The sequence below is a fragment of the Pogonomyrmex barbatus genome, unplaced genomic scaffold, assembly GCF_055798465.1.
Source record: "Pogonomyrmex barbatus isolate J1 unplaced genomic scaffold, ASM5579846v1 scaffold2, whole genome shotgun sequence".
Lineage (NCBI taxonomy): Eukaryota > Metazoa > Arthropoda > Insecta > Hymenoptera > Formicidae > Pogonomyrmex > Pogonomyrmex barbatus.
The window spans coordinates 24,746,181-24,759,773 of NW_028297116.1; the positions used below are offsets into that span (position 1 = coordinate 24,746,181).

At 44.8% G+C, this 13,593-nt stretch overlaps 1 long non-coding RNA gene across 1 annotated transcript; it reads left to right on the forward strand.

Moving 5' to 3' along the window:
• Positions 1-11,388: 11,388 nt before the first annotated feature.
• LOC148936820 (uncharacterized) lies at positions 11,389-12,753 on the forward strand. Its single transcript, XR_016139290.1, has 2 exons — positions 11,389-11,983; positions 12,050-12,753. It is a non-coding gene; the product is annotated as an uncharacterized LOC148936820 (long non-coding RNA).
• Positions 12,754-13,593: the final 840 nt, after the last annotated feature.

The following is a 13,593-nucleotide window of genomic DNA, read 5'->3' on the forward strand; positions in this document are numbered from 1 at the left end:
GAGTGACAATACTGAGAACTCTCGATATTGTCGGGAGGAGGAAAATCTGAGAACACTCTGATTTCCTCAGACGGGAGATGCAAGAATATCGAGAACGCTCGGTATTCGTTGTGAGAACGAGAAAGCTGAGAACACTCCGAATTCTCGAGAAAGGATAGAACAGGAATACGGAGAACGCTCGGTATTCGCTGAGAGAATTTTCTCTCGCTGTTCTGGTCGGAATGATGGTCGGTGTTGGACAGGTCGGAGGAGCGGATGGGACTGGTGTCTTGTCTAAAAATTCGTTCGGGTATTTATACCCCTATCCGCGCCACGTGTCACCGTTTAATTTGTTAATATAACAATAGCTGTCACGTTGTCGCTACGTGACAGCTCGTCGGCGCGCGTGTGTCGGTCGGTCGCGGTCGGAAGTGCTCGGGCGGCCTCGGATGGCGCGGGCCGCATTAGCGCGCGCTAGTAACAGAGCATCCGCAAGATGCTTTGTTACATCTCCCCCCTTCGTTAACTTAAGTGCTCTCATTTCGGGCATCACACCTCTCGCTTGTAATGGCACTCACCCTGCCTGTTGAAACGCAATATAAATTTACGTGCTCCTACGCGTGCCTTGTACAAGCGTGAGATGTGAGCCGCGAAATAGGGCACTCTTACATGGATCCCGTCGGCTACAATCACTTCGATGGGCGGCGGTCCTGCGGGTCCGAACGAGGGCATCGTCGGTCAGTCGGTGTGCGGTGATGCTGCCTCGGCCGGGACGGGAGGAACGCCGCCGCTCTCGGTGGCCGCGGATGTGGATCTCGGTTGTTCGTCTTCGGTCGAGCCGGCTGGTTTGACGCGGTGGTCCTGCGCTGCGACCATGAGGGTGGAGACGGTTGGCTTCTCGCAGGTGCTGGCATGATGGTCCCGCGCTGCGACCGTGGCGGTGGATACGGTCGGATTTTGGGAACGATGGTCCCGCGCTGTGACCGTGGCGGTGGATACGGTCGGATTTTTGGAACGATGGTCCCGCGCTGCGACCGTGGCGGTGGATACGGTCGGATTTTTGTTTGTGGTGGTTTTGACAAAGAGTCGTGCTGCCGTAAATCCCCCTTCGTCATCGGACAGGTCTGATAGACCGCCGAAAAGTTCGGCTAATTTTGCCGCGCACCGGCTGGCCGGAGAGATGGTATATTTCTTACCTCCTCTGGGCGGTGGTGGTGGCGGCGTCTGGAGCAGACCTTGGAGCTTCCGTTCATTGCTCGCGGTGGATCGCTGCACCCTCGTGCCCACAGCCGGAACCACTCGTATCGGATGGCGGACGATGGTGATGCTCCGAACGGTCGGCTTGACGGCGGGTTTGACCGTCGTAGTGGCGGGTCGGTAGTGATGCCCGGATTCCTCGGCGGTGGTTGCGAGACGTTCCCAGAGTATCTCGAACTCTGGATCGTAGCGTATTGAAGTTGCGTGTTGCCGTTGATCTGCCATGCTGATGCGGACTTTCCCTCGGATCGGAAATCCCGCATATTTATACCCCTTTCAGGGTACAAAAAATTTTACCCCGCTCGGGGACGGAGTCGTTCGTGGCTTCGTGTGATTCGTTAGATTTTTCGCGTTTTCTGGTAAACTTGCTTTGTTTAAACGGTCTTAGTTGTTGTCGGTCTCGTCGGTTTCATCGGTTTTGTTTACGTCGTTGTCCGGAGCCGGCTTTAAGTCATGTATGTGTATATGTCGATGCCACTTTCCCCGGTCGTCGCGCAAGTCGAAAATTACCGGCGATATTATTTTGCGTACGGTTAACGGTCCGGTGTCGGCGCTAATTTTGCCGCGACGGCCTCGTTCTTATTCGATAGGATGTGCACGCGTCTCCACACCTTGTCTCCGACGACGGGTTTCCATGCTCGGTGTCGCATGTCATAATATTTCGCCTGCCTCTGAAATGCCTGCGCGAGGTTGGCGCGGACGACCTCATATGCTTCCCGGAGGATGCGGCAATTCGTCTCGGGTGGCGGCACGATGTCGCGTTGATCCGCGGGGAGGGGGCTGTTTATTTCTCGCCCATAATTTAAAAACGCCGGGCTATACCCGGTGGCTTCATGCCACGCCGTGTTATAGGCGAACTGCAATGCCTCAAGGTTTCGGTCCCAACGACGATGATCGCGATTCACATATTGGCGGATCATGGTTTTGACGGTTTTATTGGTTCGTTCCACCGGGTTGCATTGGGGCGTGTACGCGGGGGAGGTGCGGTGCGAAATATTAAATGTTTCTAACGTCTTTCTAAATTGGCCGGAGATAAATTGTCGCCCGTTGTCGGAGACGAAGGTGCGTGGGCATCCGTGTCGGTAAATGATGCGATTTTCGACGGCTTGCGCGACGGCGGCGGCGGTGGCACGGCGGAGTGGTTGTAATTCCACCCATTTTGTAAAACGGTCCTGCATCACTAGCAGCCACGAATGTCCATTTACCCAGTGGGGCAACGGTCCTATTAAATCGATCGTTATTTGTTCCCACGGATAAGACACGGGGGCCGTGTGTAAAAAGCCGGCGGTTCGGTTTTGCGAGGATTTGTGCGCGAGGCAATTTTTGCAATTTCGAACGTACCGGGCGGTGTCAGAAAACATGCCAGGCCAGTAGTATAATCGCGCAGCACGAGCGATCGTTTTGGCGATACCAAGGTGGCCGGCTGTCGGTTCATCATGCAACCGCAGTATTTCGGTACGTTTTTCTCGCGGTATGCATTCCTTCCATTGTTCGTCGGCCGGGACCTCGCGAAAGTCGGTTGAATGTAAGAAATGGCGGTACAGCTTCCCGTTCTCGATCCGGTATTCGGGAAAATCGGCAGGTCTTTCCTTCGCCCGGTGGAATTGTCGCTTATACCAAGGGCATGGGCTTCCTTGGCGCGTGGAATGAACGGGCGTCTGTCGGGAAAGTGCGTCGGCCACGCGGTTCAACTGCCCCTTCCGATACTTGATATCGAAGGTGTATTGCTGGAGCTCGAGCGCCCAGCGGCCTAATCGTCCCGTCGGAGATTCTAGGCGTTGCAGCCATCGGAGGGCCTGGTGATCGGTTATCACCGTAAATTCATAGCCCTCCAGATAGCCGCGCAGATGTCGGATTCCCCACACGACTGCTAAACATTCGAGCTCGGTCGCGCTATAATTTCGCTCGGCCCCGTTGAGCGTTCGGCTAGCGTATGCGACTACGCGTTCGCCCTCCTCCAGGTGTTGTGTTAGGACCGCCCCGAGTCCGTGAGTGCTTGCGTCGGTCTGTAGTGTGAACCGCCGCTTAAAATCCGGGCAGGCGAGGACTGGGGCGGTAGTGAGTGCCTTTTTTAGTTCGCGGAATGATTTCTCTTCCGCTGATCCCCATTGCCATTTGACGCTCTTTTTTGTTAATGTAGTCAGTGGGGCGGCGGTGGTGGAAAAGTTCGGTATAAACCTTCTGTACCACGAGGCTATTCCCACGAATTGTCGAATCTGTTTGACATTGGTCGGTGCGGACCATTGGGCGATGGCTTTTACTTTGTCGGGATCGGTCTGAATGCCGCGGCGGTTAATTACATAACCGAGGTATTTAAGCTCGGTAAGGCAGAAATGGTACTTCTCGGGATTTAACCGGAGGCGGGCGTCGCGCAGTCGACGGAAAACTTCTGCGAGATGTGTCAGATGTGATTCGAAAGACGGGCTGGCAATGACGATGTCGTCTAGATATACGAATACGTTTGGTTCGAGCTCGGGACCGAGTATGCTATCGAGGCGTTGAAATGTGGCCGGTGCAGAATGTAGCCCGAACGGCATGACTTTAAATTGCATCAGCCCTCGTCCGGGCACTCTGAACGCGGTTACCGGTCGGCTTTCGGGGGCGAGGGGTACCTGCCAATATCCTTGTTTGAGATCGAGGGTAGATAAATAGCGCGCGCCGCGAAGTTTGTCTAGTGTAGCGGCGATGTGTGGCAGCGGATACGCGTCTCGCTCGGTCACTTCGTTTACCTTGCGGAAATCGATGCAAAACCGTCGCTTGCCGTCTTTTTTTCAGACAATTACGACGGGGGAACTTCACGCGCTGGAGGAGGGCTCGATGATGCCTTCATCCTCCATCTGTTGTACTTCTTCGTCGATGATCTTTTGCATCGCGGGGTTTCGGGGGCGGTATCGCTGTTTGATCGGTACGGGGGTTTTTACTCGGATGACATGTGTAATGCGGTCGGTGGGCCCTTTCACGCCCTTGAATTTGGCCATTTCGACATTCAGGAAGTCTGTTAATTCGCGTTCTTCTCGGGGCGTGCGGCGTGCCAAATCGGCGGTGACGGCATAGGAGGGGTGATGTTGTCCGGTGGTTGCGGAGGGAGGGAGTAGTGTCAAGCGGAGGCGGGCCCAGGTCGATACCGATCAGGATCGTACTATCTAGAGTCGGCAGGATCTGGAAGGGGTGGCGGATATCTTGATGGTGGGTAGTTAGAGGTAGCGTAATCTTCCCGTTAATATGGGCGAGTTCCCCATCGGCCAAATGGATCTGGCTTTTGGCGGGGGTAACTTTGCAACCGATTTCTTGAGCGTAGCGCGCGGTCTCAGAATTTATCATTGAGATTTCGGACCCGATGTCTATGAGCGCGGAGAAGTTTCGCGTGCTGATTCGGACGCGGATGTGTGGTCGTGGCGTATATTCTACGTCCGCGAGTTTTCCGGCCGGGGTGTGTTGTTGGCGGTCCCGGCCGTCGGGGCGTTTCCCGGACGGGGATGGCATTCTTTCGTCAGTACCCCGTCTTTGCCGTATTGCGAGCAAAATTTCCGGGGAGGTCGTTTGCACGAGAAACGATCGTGACCTCGTTGCTTGCATCTCCAGCAAGTGTTCTGGCGATCGTGGGGGGATTGGTTGCGATGGCGTGGCCGTATTCACGCGTCGACATTCTCGTCCTTCTTTATCCTCTATTACGCGAGCTTTTTGTATCTCTTCGTATTCGGTGGCTTGGTCTGTAAGGTTGTGTAACGTGGTTCTTTCGTTAATGCGGACGAACATTTTATACTCGACCCTCATGTTCTCGTAGAGTCGGTCTATTTTTTCGGGTGTCGAGTGATTTCCCGCGCGGCGCATTAATGTGAGCATATGCGTGACGTACTGCGAGAATGTTTCGTCGGGGCGTTGCCTCCGGTCGCGAATTTCTTGTGCCAATTTTATCTGATAGCGACGCGGTAGGAAGTGACGGCGGAAATCGGTTAAGAAATCTTCCCAGCCTGACCATTCGTTCTCGTTATTGCGATACCAGGACAGTGCATTGCCTTTAAGTAACTCGGGCAGACCTTCTAGCATAGTCTCGTTGGAATATCTATATTGTCTCTGTAATTCGGTAAGTCTTTCCAGAAAGAAGAGAGGATCGCGGCCGTCGAAGTGACACCCCTATTTCCGGATTTGATTCATGGTTTTGGCGTGACTCATTTCTGCCGAGGGTAAGCCGGAAGGCGGTGGGGTGACTGGGGAGGTTTCGGTGGATGTTCCGGCTTTTACGGTAGGCATGATGTGCGGATGAGTGTTCGCGTACGTTCGTAATCGGTGGCGGAGGTCTTCGAGAGTCGCGGTTGTGTCGATACCGAATGACTGTGCTACACGAAGGGCGTCTGGTTTTGAGAGAGTTTGTACCCAGGCTGGCATCGGCTATCCCCTTTTTCTTATTTATTTTTTTTTTTTTACAAACGGTCCCTGTTCGGGCGCCATGTAACGGATCGTCCCTGCGCGCTCGGATTTTTTCTGTTGAAACGCAGTACAAATTTTTATCGCTAGGCACGGACGCGGGGACGTGCGCTCGGATTTTCGCTCGTCGGATGCCGGGTTCGTATCGGTATGCGCGTTGCCAGGCAACCGGGCCCGTGCGTGTACGTTGCTAGGCAACCGCTGACGCTCGCCGTGACACGTGGGGCGGACGTCGCGGGAAAGTCCGAGAACGCTCCGACTTTCGATATTTGATGGAGTGACATTACTGAGAACTCTCGGTATTGTCGGGAGGAGGAAAATCTGAGAACACTCTGATTTCCTCAGACGGGAGATGCAAGAATATCGAGAACGCTCGGTATTCGTTGCGAGAGCGAGAAAGCTGAGAACACTCCGAATTCTCGAGAAAGGATAGAACAGGAATACGGAGAACGCTCGGTATTCGCTGAGAGAATTTTCTCTCGCTGTTCTGGTCGGAATGGTGGTCGGTGTTGGATAGGTCGGAGGAGCGGATGGGACTGGTCTTGTCTAAAAATTCGTCGGGTATTTATACCCCTATCCGCGCCACGTGTCACCGTTTAATTTGTTAATATAACAATAGCTGTCACGTTGTCGCTACGTGACAGCTCGTCGGCGCGCGTGTGTCGGTCGGTCGCGGTCGGGAGTGCTCGGGCGGCCTCGGATGGCGCGGGCCGCATTAGCGCGCGCTAGTAACAGAGCATCCGCAAGATGCTTTGTTACAAGATATTCGGTTAATACATGGTGACTTCGTTCTATCGAATCATTTGATTGCGGATGTACGATATTGTTTAATTTTAAAATATTTTGCAAATTTCTTCATCATAGAACTCGTGAAATTTGATCCTTGATCCGTCAATATTGCTTTGGGGCTACCGAATTGACAGATAAAGCGTCGAGTAAATGCTTTTGCAATTTCCTTTGAATTTGTCTGTACGAGAGGCACGGCAATGGAATATTTTGTTAGCAAATCCTGAATAGTTAAAATATATTCATTGTCATTTTCTGTTACAGGTAGCGGTCCTAGAATATCCATTGAAACTTTGTCGAATGCGTCGACAAGTGTATCGGTTATTATCATTGGCTGTTTTGTTTTTACGCGTACTAATTTTTTCTTTTGACAGCTATTGCAAGCTTGAATATAATTTTCAACTTGTTTCTTCATGTTATGCCAATAATATTTGTGACGTATCCGCGCCACTGTCTTCGCGATTCCCTTGTGTCCTCCGACACTGGATTCATGACATTCATGTATAATATGCAATCTCTCTTCTAGTTTCGGTACATATTTGTCCCTTACATATTGTTATCTGTATATTGGTATTTAGGAATGTTAATCGCATAATGTTGCGTATTCTAAACCATGGCACATTGATATTACTTTTACTCTGCGATATATCTGCGTGTAAAATATTCGATCGTATCATTTCACTTTTTAATTCTTTAAAGGCGTTTACAATATCATTTTCTCTTATTCTATTATTTAATTCTTCTTTAATTATTAATCCGAATATTTTTCTATTGTTCCTGTCCATAGTTAATACATGTCCCATTATTCCTTTAAAATTTGAAGGTCTTTGATATAATTTTCTCTCTATTAATTCCTGACCTATTTCGTCTACCGGTTCTCCTTTTGTGTTTACAAAACATATTATATTATTATTTTTCATCCAAATGTGGTCTCGTGATTCTAAAATATTGATTGGAACTTCAGAGATTTCTTTGATTTTTGGTTTTGGTTTTTCCTTGATTATTTTATTCTTTTTCGCAGACTTTTTATTTATCTTTTTATTAAAAGACATTGGCTTAGATAATTTTTGTATTTCTCTATTTTTATTCTTACTCTTCTCTAATGAGCGTGGTTTAGCTTTACGAGAAGATGGTGAAAATATTTCTTCCAATTCGGTTTTATCGATATTATCGCTTGGCGTTTTTGGATTTCGATAATTCATGGGACTATTCTCAATTTCAAATTCCATTCGTTCGCTACTGGATGAAATTTCCATCGCTTGGATTTCATCTTTATTTAAAGGGATATTTTCCTCTAATATTTGGATAGAATCAGTATTTTTTAATTTTGATTGTGACCTTTTTATTTTTTCGTGTTGCGTTCCTATAGAAATTTTAGGGGGTGAATGGACATCAACTTTCAATTCTATATTTCTTTCAACTTTAAAACTATCGCTTGAATGTGTTGCAATATCCATAGGTCCTTCTTCTAAATATTTATTTTTATGCGTATTTTTATTAGGTTTCTTTTTATATGGATCACCCGTTGTATTGTCTCCGCTCGCGCGCTTGCGCGTTGCTGCAACGGCGCTGTAGTCCATCGGCGTTTCCATTTCCTGACGCTGTCGCGTGGCGGCGTCGTCATCGGTATGACGCTTGACCGTATCACGCCCTTCAGCCGTATTCACAGGCCTCGCCATTTCCTTAATGTTGTCGTGGTGTTTTACTATACTTTCAGAACTCGAAGTTTTAGAACGCTTCCGTTTTTTTCTTCTTCGTTGCAGTTTGTGATGTTCCAGATTCGATGAGCTACTCTCTCGCTTTCTCTTTTCTCCCTTTCTAATAATTCCTGAGCCATCGGTTTCATAATCAGTATCATAATAATATGATGCTGTACTATCACTGTCGCTGCTTTCTAAGTCAGCTATAAATTTACTTCTGGGCGGTTCTTTTAATTCATCATCCGAATCTTCATAAGGGGATAATTCTTCAGGTCTTAATTTTTTGTGTGGTGCGGGGTTTCCAGATCCCTCACTCTCCCACATTCTTTTAAATTTTGGATGTGAAATTTTTTGTTTTTTATAATCGGCTTCCATGGAACCTTCGCTTGAAAATCGTGCACGTTTTGCTTGTAGAGGAAATATATTTTTAATATTTTCCGTAGGGTTTCGTGATAAAGCGTCGGCGTTTTTATTTTTCTTTCCCGGTTTGTATTTTATTTGATAATCATATTCCGCTAATTTAAGCCTCCATCGCATTAATCTCGAGGTAAGATCAGCTATTGAATTTAACCATTCTAGTGGTCCATTACTAATGTGAATTTTCGGCCATAAATATAGGGATGAAAATGTTTTATTGCATAAATCAGTGCTAATAATTCTTTTTCTGTTGCTGAGTATCTCGTTTCTGCGTCGCTTAGAACTCGAGAAGTATATGCTATTGGAAGATCATTTCCTATTTTTCCTTGACTTAATATAGCTCCAATTGCATATCCAGATGCATCTGTTGTTATAATAAACGGTTCATTAAAATTTGGATACTGTAATATCGGTTCTGAACATAAAGCGTTCCGCAACTCATCAAATGCTTCTTGTTGTTTTCGTTGCCAATCAAAAGCAACTGATTGTTTTGTTAAATCAGATAAAGGCTTAGCAATCTTGGAAAAGTTTTCAATAAATCTTCTATAATATCCTGCAAGTCCAAGGAACTGTTTAATATTCTTTCGTGTTTTGGGCCTAGGGAAATTTTTCACAGCGCTTATCTTTCTTGGATCTGGCCGGATGCCATCTTCAGATATTATGTGTCCCAGATATGCTACTTCTTTCTTCAAAAATTCGCATTTATCAGGTTGCAAATATAAATTAGCTTTAGTAAGTCGTTTCATAAGTCTATGAAATTTTGTTTCATTTTCTTGAAGTAAGCGGGCGTAAATTACTATATCATCAAGATATACGAACAACTTTATTCCTTGTAATCCTGTCAAAACTTGATCCATTAGTCTCTGAAATGTAGCAGGAGCATTCTTTAGTCCGAACGGCATACGATTATATTCAAAATGTCCATACGGCGTTGAAAATGCGGTTTTATGTTTATCTGTTTCGTCCATAGGAATTTGATGAAAACCAGATGCTAAATCAAATACAGAAAAGTATTTTGCACTTCCGAGTTGATCTAATATGTCAACGATATTTGGAAGAGGATAAGCGTCTCCGATAGTCTTTTCATTTAAGGGACGGAAATCTATTACTAGACGCCATTTTTTATTGCCTAGGGAATCATCCTTTTTGGGAACAATCCATAATGGAGAATTGTAAGGCGAACTTGATGGTTCTATAACACCTTTATTCAGCATCTCGTCGACCTGTCTTCGTATTTCCTCCTTGTGTATTTGAGGATAACGATATTGCTTGACATTAATCGGACGATCATCGGTGGTAAATATTCGGTGTTTAAAAACATTTGTCGCGCCTAAAGATTCTCCTGGCAAATGAAATCTTTCCGCATGGGATGTCACTAGGCTAGTGGCACTAATGACTTCCTCCTCGTTCAAATGATCGAGACGTAGTAATTGCAATATTTTATTAACACGTTCATCGTCGTTATCTCGTTTATTACTAAAATTTTCCTTAATCTCTTCTCTTATCTCTTCGAATGGATATATCTTTACAATAGGGATCGCTAATTCTATATCCTCATCCGACGAGTTAACAGCATATAAATGTGCTATTCCGTGATGATTTGATACGACGGCGTTACCTAAGTACACCTGCGGTCCTGCGTTTAACTTTGGAATATATCCATTTTTTATTTCTGGATTGGCGATTCGTACAAATATTTGTTTTCGCGTCCTAGCGGGAAGAATAACGGTCTCATCATTATGAAAATAATATGGCTTGTCATTTACGATCAGACTTGCCCTCGGGTAGTCTACGGTTGCTCGTTGGCTCTTAAAGAATTCAGTGCCCAAAATTCCATCCTGTCGAAAAGGGAATTTATCCGTGACTACATGGAATAGTATGTCGACGTCGAAAATGCGTACTTTTGTTATGCCTATCGTACGAGTTCAACCTTTAGTTATTCTTAGTTCAAACATCATTTTGGTATCGATGGGCATGTTTTCATGAAGGCAGGTTTCTTTTATTATATTAATATCAGAACCTGTATCTATCATAAAGTTTGCTTGTTCGTCAATCAAATTTTTGCTTGGTAGTATAACGGAAGGTGGTTTCCCAATTTTATTACATGCGACGTTTATTACACTGGCGTTTCCTCGCGGTTCTCGTTCGGAGTTACCAGGCGCACTCGCGGGCGTTCGTTCAGCGCTGCGCCGACTCGCTATGCCCGCTCTCGGTTTCCCGGAGCTTCTTGCGGTCTGTTACGTTGAGAATTTTCAAGAATTCGATTTTCCAACATTCGGTTTCCGATTCGATTTTCTTGATTTCTCACATTATTGTTGTACTGCCTTTTTCGACATTGTTCCAAGCTATGCCGTGGTATTTTGCAATATCGACAAATTAATCCCATATTTCTTGAAGTAGGGAAATTTTGTCGGTTGTTTTGATTAATATTATAATTTTGATTACGCGGGTTTACATTGATTCCCGGATTTCGTGGGTTTAGAATTCGTGGTTGTAACGTTCTGCATTCAGCTCGCGTATGACCAAGATTTTTACAAAAAGAACAGACCTTAGGCTGCCATTGTACATGCGAAATCTGAGGGGATTAAAAGTACTACACGACTGAGAATTGTGGCCATATCCAAGACAATTATTACACCTTATAGACTGCATTAATCCCTCTGTTATTCTCATACGTTGCATATGCTCGTTATATTCGCTTTCAGCTTTTATGGCAGATTCTATTGCGTTGTTTAATGTTCCCGGTTCTCGTGGGTGGATTCGCGTATATATATCGGTTTTTAATCCAGTTAAGAAATTTCCCACAGCATTGGTTTCTGCCGAATTTACGAATTGGATAGCTTGGTTCGGATTTTCGGTTTGGTAGCAAGATTTTAGTTGTTGTAAAATCACAGATACTCTGCTACCGTAATCTACCACAGTCTCATCCGGATATTGCGTTATCTTAGAAAGCTCTCCGTGCAATTGTGACGTAGAATAAACAGGTGTGAATCGCGTTTTCAAGACAGCCAATAAGGATTCGATGTCGTTATACTCTCCGCTTAAAGCCACTCTCAATGCTGGTCCGACTAATTTATTTTTAATCATTTGAACTAATCCATATTCCGCACTAGGAGAGACCATATTTCGAGCATGCAGACAACTATTAGCGAATTGCGATACAGGCATATTTTTACCATCGAACGGGAGAATTGTCTCGGAAGCATCACGTAAACTGGTATATGGCATATTCGCATTCGTACGACGGTTTGTGTTAACGTCATCGTTAACGTTTATACCGCCTATCTGACGAGTCAAAGAGTCTACCTCACGATCAACCATTTTTATTGTTATGTAATTAAAATTTTATAACGGATTTTTACAAATACCGAACGATTTCGAGTCTTGTTACAATTATAAATGATAATTTTGACTTACATGTGAGTCGCAGTAAAGTAAAGCAAGACAAGCGTACGCAATTCCATAATCGAAGGTTCTTATCGCAGTTCAATCCCCGTTATCACTTGCTTGAAAATCTCCTCTTCAATTCTTCGTGAGATGAGGAATATTCCACAAGATTCGGCTATCCCAGATAGCGAAAGATCTCGCCAAGTTTTGGATATCCCAGCAAATGAGGGATCCCACCGCTGCCACCAAAAAGTACTTTGTCTTCGTGTGACGTCCTGGGAGGTCCTGGTAGATCGGACGGGGCCGAAGTCAACAGATCCTCGACAGCTACACTCACACGTTATTTGTGAGATTCTTTTCCATGCGGTTAAGAGGGTAAAACCTCAGGATTAGATACTGCGAAGGAAGTAGGTAACAGGAATGTCGAAATGACTTTTATTTTCAGGAAAGAGTTTTCGATTTTGGGAATAAGGAATAATACAATATCACACTTGTGGTATTTGAATTGGAATTTATTTACTTTTATAAATGATAGGTATATATATATATATATTTACCGAATGCGAGTGGAAGTACAAGTGCAAAAATGTACGTGCGCGTACAAGTGCGAATGCGAACAAAATGTAAGTGTCCGTGAATGTGAATCGCGAGTGGGTACGAATGAATGAATGCGTGAATGCCTGCGCGAAAAAGAGGTATCGTCGCTTGAGGTTTTTATATGTTGCCAAAACATGGAAGTAGGGGTGACCTAAATTCCAATGTTATGATTCTACAGGTTTGAATAAAGCCTATTGTTAGTCTACTTCCATTATGAGTCAGCTATGATTCACGCATTTAAGACCTTCTAGTTGTTCTTGACATAGTTTTCTATTGGTCGACTTAGCCTACATTTGCTATGAGTCAGCGATGACTCGTGGTACTAAAATATTATGGCGCCCTTGACATTTAACGTTGGCTTATTTTCGCTTACAAACTAATCATGAGTCACACTTGTGACTAAATATTATGGCGGCCTTGACATTTAACGTTGGCCTACTTTTGTTTTCAAAGAGTTATACTTCGTTATAATAATTCCTTTCTTATAATTAACAAACATATAGTTTGCTTGAATTTAAGCTTTTATAATAAATATTAATCATCGCAATATCGTTTTAGATATACTTTACAATTTTTATAATAATAATGATTACATCGTATAATTAGTATATCTAAAATATATCAGTATAACTCTTTTTACATTTTGTAATACATTATTTATTAAATGTTTTCAGATACAAAATGGCTCTGATTGTGATTGGTTGAATCGTTAGGGTAGTTTTCCATGCATATTAATATTCAAGATTTTTGTCATAGCCATAGGATTAGTGTTAATGAAAAAAAGGAAGTAACAATTATAAATATAAGTCTAGGATGAAGGTTCTAAAAGTTGAACTGGTTTATATATGGAGGTTTGCCTGCTGAACTGATTTGAGTTTTTGAGGTAAGTGTATGTAAGCAAGTTTATAATTGTTTAAATATCTTCTAAACGGTGCGAGTTAGGTAGATATGTGTAATGAGGTAAGTTGCAGGATTTCCTGTGTGTTGTCCAAATCTTTCATAATAATTATTCATAATTATTTGTTAATATTGTAACGGAGCGCAT